This window comes from Mustela nivalis (genome assembly GCF_964662115.1).
Source record: "Mustela nivalis genome assembly, chromosome: 4".
Taxonomy (NCBI): domain Eukaryota; kingdom Metazoa; phylum Chordata; class Mammalia; order Carnivora; family Mustelidae; genus Mustela; species Mustela nivalis.
This window is the reverse complement of record NC_139023.1, coordinates 25,192,397-25,199,958: the sequence shown is the minus strand read 5'-3', so window position 1 is coordinate 25,199,958 and position 7,562 is coordinate 25,192,397. Positions and strand designations below refer to the sequence as shown.

At 44.0% G+C, this 7,562-nt stretch overlaps 1 protein-coding gene across 2 annotated transcripts in view; it reads right to left on the bottom strand.

Moving 5' to 3' along the window:
- The window catches only part of LNX1 (ligand of numb-protein X 1), a 178,623-nt gene extending 171,441 nt beyond the window's left edge, over window positions 1-7,182 (bottom strand). For both annotated transcript variants that reach the window (XM_082728300.1, XM_082728301.1), the window contains exon 1: window positions 6,909-7,182. The gene's annotated coding sequence lies outside the window, so the exon portion shown is untranslated. The remainder of the gene's footprint in view (window positions 1-6,908) is intronic.
- Between the last annotated feature and the right edge of the window lie 380 nt (window positions 7,183-7,562).

Here is a 7,562-nt window from a genome sequence, read left to right as displayed (position 1 = left end):
GGTGAACCATGAGAGACTATGGACTCTGAAAAACAATCTAAGGGGTTTGAAGCAGCAGGGGTGGGAGATTGGGGAAACCAGGTGGTGGGTATTAGAGAGGGCATGGATTGCATGGAGCACTGGGTGTGGTACAAGAATAATGAATACTGTTATGCTAAAAATAAATAAAAGAAAAAAAAGATAAGTTATTTTGTGGGTTTGGCTTTTTTAATATATTTTGATAGCAGCCACCCTAATGGGTATGAGGTAGTATTTCATTGTGGTTTTGATCTGCATTTCCATAATGATTAGTGACACTGAGCTTATTTCACATGCTTACTTGCCATATGTGTATCTTCTTTGGAGAAATGTCTATTTTGCTCATTTTAAAATTGGGTTGTTTGTCTTTGACTGTTGAGTTGTAGGAGTTCTTTATATATTTTAGATATAAGTCCCTTATCAGATATATGGTTGCAACTAGATTATGTCTAATGCATCAAAGTTTTTAATTTTGATGCACCATGTGCACATTTGAGCTTTGGTTTCTGGTTCCCCTGCCTTCCAGGGGATGTGGCTGTGGGAAAGGAGGACTGCCCCACAGCTCCAATGGCAAGGGGCTAGAAGGCCACTGCTGAAAGACTGCCAAGTCCTATTTCAAAAAGACTGTAGGATGGTTTTCAAGAATGCCCCCACTCTCAGACTGTGAGCAATCAGGGTAGAGAAGTGCTTTGGCAATAATTGAATTTTAAGATGATCTATGTCAGAACAATCATAACCAATCCTATTGTCCCGGGACTCAACGAGTATGTATAATGGCCATTCCTCATGGATCTCTGTGACTGGGAAAGAGATAGAACAGAGGTCTCCACAGAGTGTCTCTTTTGTCACTCTAGGAACTTCAGAGAGCAAAACAATGAAAAGATTCCAGTGGACTACCATCCCCCAAAATATGTCAAAAGAAAACAACAGTAAGCCATAAAATAAGCTTATAGAAGTGCACCAAAATTTGGGTTTTTATCTGGACTTCAGAGTTCCTGTTGAAATGCTCAAACCCATTCTTTTAAATTTATCTGTTTCAATTAACAATGTTTTTTAGCACCTCTGCTTTGCCAGTGCCTTAACCTCCTTTTGACCTACCCATCGAGAAATAAAAATAACATCTAATATCTGTTAGATGCTTCATATACACTATGCATTTTCCTATGTACTATATAAAAGAACTAATTCAACAATTACCCTAGCTTCATGAGGTAAGTACTACTATAATCTCCAGTTTTACAGTCAAGACAACTAAAGCAGTAACTTGCCTAAGATCACACAGCTAGTAGGTGGCAGAGCCAGAGTGTGAACCCAGAAAACCTGGCTCCAGAGCCTCCTGTCCTCTAGTCTAAAATCCAGCTATACAGGTCATGCTGAGGGAGCTCCCTCCGCCGGCCTGCACCTGCGTTTCCAGCCCTGCCCTTGCCTCTGGCCCTTTATGCAGGACTCCCTGTGCCTCCCACTAGCCCTCCTCACCTTGCTGACTCTGCCCATCAGGATTCCCCTTGGGATCTGCCCTGTTGGTTGCCCTCCCCCGGCAGGGTGTTGAGACAGCTAACACTGCACTTAGTCACATGGGAATGTAACTGTCTGACTCTTGTCTTCTTCCACAGTGGACTGAGTGTTTCTTGAAGGTGGACACAGGGTTCAAAGCTCCATAGCCAAGCCCCTGGTACCTAGAAAGTGTTTAAAGATTTGGTTTTGAGGAAATAAATGAGGAAGAGTCTAGACTGGGCTTAGAGTAGTAAGTAGTAGTAAGTAGTACAATACTACAATACACACTAGGAAAAGGAGCCGTGATTGCCCAAATAGAAATGGAATAGAATGAGTGGTGTGAACCTTAGTCTCTTGGGCCTGATAATGGAGACATGGGCCCAATCTGCATAATGGAGGCTGCTCTGCTCCCCACAAGTCAAAGAGGAAAAACAAATATATGTGTGCTAATGTGTGTCACACAGGTCACAGAGTGACTTCTGAGTTTCTCAAAAATGTCTAAGTGAATAAATGTCTTCTTTCCCTTCCTTTGTGCTCCTAAATAATTTAGTCTTTCAAACTATGCTATGGGGCCAAGTAAGGTAGTCACTCATGCAGGGGGTGGAGGAGATATGGCAGCTCGGACAGGGTGTCAGAGCCTAAACAGGGTGAGGAGTAGCACCTAGAAGGGCTGCCTAGTACAGGTGCCAGAGTCTGGGTGAGAAGAGGAAGTATCCTTGCGGAGGCCAGCCTAGCACAGAACATCAGAATCCAAGCAAGAGGGCAGCTACATGGGGAAGGGGGAGCGGGAGGGGCAGAGGTCAAGATAGCAGTTGGACTGATAGCAAGCGGACTGATCAATCAATGTATAAGGGTGATGGGAGCCAGCTCAGGCCAGTTTTATAGAAGAGACTTACACATCGTGAAAGGGAGAAAACCAGCATAAATCCAGTGGTGCTGGATTAGAATTGGAAGCAGCCACGTGAATTTACAAATTTCAGTATATATAGACCAATACAGAAACACACACATGGGTCCTAGCTCTGTCCACTGAGAGAGTCTGAGAACAGCAATATTCTAATTCACAACAAACACATCTAGCAGTCGAACTTCGGATTCTAAATCTCTTCTAAAAGGAACTAGAGCTCCTTGGAGCAATCGCTGGTTTTAAGGCTGGAACATCTCATTGTACCAGGGAGAATGATGGGAACATGTCAGAAGGGCACAGGGAACGTTGGATTAAGAACGAGACACGTGGGGTGCCTGGGTGGCTCAGTGGGTTGAGGCCTCTGCCTTCGGCTCAGGTCACAATCCCAGAGTCCTGAGATCGAGCCCCACATAGGGCTCTCTGCTCCATGGGGCGACTACTTCCTCCTCTCTCTCTGCCTGCTTCTCTGCCTACCTGTGATCTCTGTCTGTCAAATAAATAAATAAATAAATAAATAAAATCTTAAAAAAAAAAAAAAGAACGAGACACTTATGTAACTTCAAGTACTCTGCAGAACACATAAAAATTAAAAAGGGAAGAAGAGTAACTTTATGGTGGAGAGCTCCAACAGACCTGACTCTCATAAAGTAATCTCAGTGAAGTTTAAAATCACCTGCCTCCTGATAGGATGCGACGAGAGGAACATAGCATCATTTCTGTGATGTTGTTTGCTAAGATTGTAAAATGTATCAAAGCATAAGGAGACTCTGACAAACCCAGATTGAGGAACATTCTGCAGAATAACTGGCCTGCATTTTTATAAAGTGCCAAGGTCATGAAAGTGAAGGAAATCTTGAAGAAGGCTTGCTCTTAGAACAAAGAAGATGGTGATAGCTAAATACAATGCTTGATTCTGAAAACAGTTGGTCTGAGGATTAAGTGGCAGCTGATGGGAGCACCCGGGTGGCTCAGTCGGTTGGGCGTCCAGCTCTTGGTTTCAGCTCAGGTTTTGATCTCATGGGTCATGGGATGAAGCCCTACACTGGGCTCTGTGCTCCACATGGAGTCTTCTCGAGATTCTTTCCCTCTCCCTCTGCCCCTTCCCCTGCTCATGCTGGTGTGCGTGCTCTCTCTCTCCCAAATAAATAATCTTTTCAAAAAATTATTAAGGAAAATGACAACTGATGAAAACTTACTGGGATCTGAGGATTAGATGATAGGAATGTCTCAACATTGATTTCCTAACTTTGTGGTTATGTGAGAGAAGGTCCTTGTGTATAGAAAGCACACACTGGGGCGCCTGGGTGGCTCAGTGGGTTAAGCCTCTGCCTTTGGCTCAGGTCATGTCTCAGGGTCCTGGGATGGAGCCCCACATTGGGCTCTCTGCTTAGCGGGGAGCCTGCTTCCCCGTATCTCTCTGCCTGCCTCTCTGCCTACTTGTGATCTCTGTCAAATAAATAAATATTAAAAAAAAAAAAAGGAGAAAGCACACACTAAAGTACATGGGGGAAGAAAAGACATTGTTTTTACAGCTTACTCTCAAAGGATTTAGAAAAAATACAGGGCAAAATTCTTCATACTGTACTGTATCTGAGACTTTTCTAGAAGTCTGAGGTTTTCCTAGATACATACATACATCTATTCAACATCTGTATCTGTACCCATACCTACTGTAATGAACGTGTTAGATTGGAATTACAGTGTTTTCCAAACTTTCCAGAGCATGGACACCCAGAGGCTGCTTTGGGTGGATAGAGATTAGAGTAGCTGCTCCAGAAGCAGGATCAGGGTCTGTCTGACATGTTGGTTCTCTGGCGAGGTGCAGAAAGAAGTGTTCTCATTCTGCTTACTTAGTGAAGAACAGAGAAATTCCTGAATAAACAGAGACATCTGTAGAGTTGGTCACACCAGCATTTGACCTATTTTATGGTAGGTTCATCTGCCAGAAACAAGAAGTAGAAACACTGAGGGCTCCTTTGTAATCTTAGAATGTCCATGGGATAACTAACGATCAGTTCTTCAGTGTTTATCTGGAACTTGGATTGTGCACGGGACTCCACAGTCATTTGAGGTTTGGCACAAAGTGCTAATAATGACAACCATAGCCTGTCGGGCACTTCCTGTGGGCCTGAGACTAGGATATGTATCCTTTTATGTGTCCTGTTTATAACCTTCACAATGGTTGTCCTTGATAAGTACTGTCCCTATTTGATAGATGAGGTAAGACAGAATCAGAGAGGTTTAGTAACTTGATCATTGCTATGGGTTGAATTGTGTCCTCCAAAATTCACATGTTGAAATCCTAATCCCCAGCATCTCAGACCCTGACTGCATTTGCAGATAGAGCCTTTAGAAGTTTTTAAGCTAAAATAAGGCTGTTAGGGTGGGGCCTAATCCAGTCTGACAGGTGTCCTTATAGGCAGAGGAAATTTGCACACACACAGGGAGAGACCAGGAGGGTGACCACATGAAGACCCAGCAAGAAGATGGCCATCTGCAAGCCAAGGGGAGTGGTCTAAAAGGAACCACGCCTACCAACACCTTGATCTCAGACCCCCAGCCTCCTGAACTGTGAGGAAATAAATTTGCTGTGTGTGAGTGACCTAGGCTATGGTGTTTTGTTACAGCATCCCTAGCACATGAAGACAATGCTCTGTATGTAGTTGAAAGACAAAGCTGGGATTCAAAATCACATCCATGCAGCTCTTTTCACTATCTTTGGCTACCTCTGTATGCACAGGGCCTCTACTATGAAACCTCTTCCTGCCTCCCCCAACAAGCTTCCCAGAACACCACCCCAAAACCTCACAGATCCTTCCATCCACGGTTCCAGAACACTTACTGCCCTGAAGATAGTTGGTTGCACACAACTAACTCACAATGTTTGATCAAATTGAGAGTAGAGCTCCTCTTATCCACATTCCTGGCATCTCCCATGGAATAAGGCATAGGATAATTACAATATTATTTATTGAGCCCTTACTATGTGCCAGCAAAGGCTTTATATGTATTATCTCATTTAAACCTTAAGACAACTCCATGAACTAGGTATTACCATTATTCCCATTTCACCTATCACAAAACTGAGGTCACATGGGTTAACTGAATTATCCCATGGCACAGAGTGAGTAGATAGCAAAACAAGGATTCAAGTCTAATTCCCAGAATGTGCCCTTCACCTCCTGCTCTGTTGGTGCCATCTTGCTGTAAATGTTCCCTGAGCAAATCCCTACTGTGAGGGATTATACCAATCTGAAAGGCTCTCCCTCAGTCAAAGCCCCCACCTTTATGCCAAGTCCAAGTGTGAAATTCATGTCCTGTGGAGTCTTCTCACATACAAACTCCACCCTTGGCCCCCACACTGTATTCCTTGGGCACGTAGTTTGCACCATGCCCTCCCCTGTGACCTTGAGCTGGCAGCAAGGATGTAGTTTACCAACATTTGCTGAACTGGATTTACTGCCCAGGAATGGATGTAAAAAGTGATAAATAACAAGGCGGTATATGATACTGGGTATGCTATCTATCCCTGGATTTACTCAGAGAGCTCCAATTTCTAAAATCCTATCGTTTCATCAGATCATTTGCCAGAATATGTGGCAGAGAATACAGTCTGGTATTTGGTTTAAAAAGTAGACTCACCAGGGCACCTGGGTGGCTCAGTCAGTTGGGCGTCCAACTCTTGATTCCAGCTCGGGTTGTGATCTCGGACTCCCGAGATTGAACCCCGAGTCTGGCTCTGCACTCAGCAGGGAGGATTCTCTCCTTCTCCCTCTGCCCCCTGCTCATTCTCTCTAAATCAGTCAATCAATCAGTCAATCAATTTTTTTTAAAGGTAGAGTCACCATTCTACTGTAAAGAGGCAGGAATAGAGATAAGATGTTCTCTCTATTACTTACCTACCCACATGCTATCAGGCAAATCAAATTTCTCTGGACCTAAGTCTCTTTATGAGTCCAATTGCAATGGCAATGCCTATTTCTACTGTAGAAATGAAACAAAATATGTGAATGCATTCTGAATACTGATGAAGAATAATGTTATATATATCCAGTCACCAGTAGTGGGGTTGTTTATGTTTTTACTGTCCTGTTTGGCCAGGAAAAAAATAAAATAAAAAAGCAGTATTATTTCTGCAAGTGAAGGAAGAAGTTTCTCATGAGGACTAGTACAGAAAAAAAAAAAAAAAAAAAAAAGAAGAAGAAGAAGAAAGAAAAAAAAGAAAAAGAAAAAGAAAAAGAGATCAGACATTAAAAGTGTAAGCATCCTGAGGGTCCTTCTGGAGTGTCTTGAAAAAGACAAAACTAGGCATTTCTGTCTTCTAGCTTCTCTTCAACAATTTGGGGTGTGTGTGTGTATGTGCTTGTGTGTGTAGGTGGGTGGATGGGTGGGGTAGGGCTAGGGGTGTGAGACTGGGCTGGGATAGTCAGAAGCAAGGTTTCTCAAATTGCACAAGATGCTACCTGGTCCGAAGAACCAGGCCTCTTACCTTTGCTGCATTGTGAATCCGTTCCCAGTAGTGTGAGGCCTCAGGAAACAGTCCCTTTGGGAGCTGAGCTTTTCTGACTCAGTAGTAGCCCGGGGAAATTCTCTCACTCTTTCCTGTGTCTCCTCTTCTAGACATGCATGCAAACCATTCAGCCTGGGAGTTGATCAGCTCACCTCCTGCCCCCTTTTCAAGGCTTTGCATCATGCTGATCCATAAACCTGAGATCAGCCTCTGAGGAGCTTCCAAGGAGAGCAGCGCCCCACGGAGCGGCACTCATTAGCATCAGTGACAAATCTGTTCTGGTCTGGATGTGACCCAGGCCCCCTTGAACTTCCTTCTGCTCTCACTAAAGCCAGGATCCTTTTGTTCACCTTTAAGGCTGCCAAGTCAGTCCTTCCGCACCCCTGGATGTTGTTTTCCTGCAGGCAATGGGAAAATGAGCTCGGAGTCAGAGAAGGGAAATCAACAAGGAAGTAAACACGGGGTCACCGCACCTTTGGGTCATCACTAGGCCTGGGACATCATCATGCTGGGACCAGTTCCTAAATAGGCAGGGGCTACTGCCCAGACAGGCTGCAGAACCCTGGGCATCTTTTTATTTTTACTTATGCAGAGAATCAGGTGCTGAAATTGCTATCAGACAAATCAAGAACT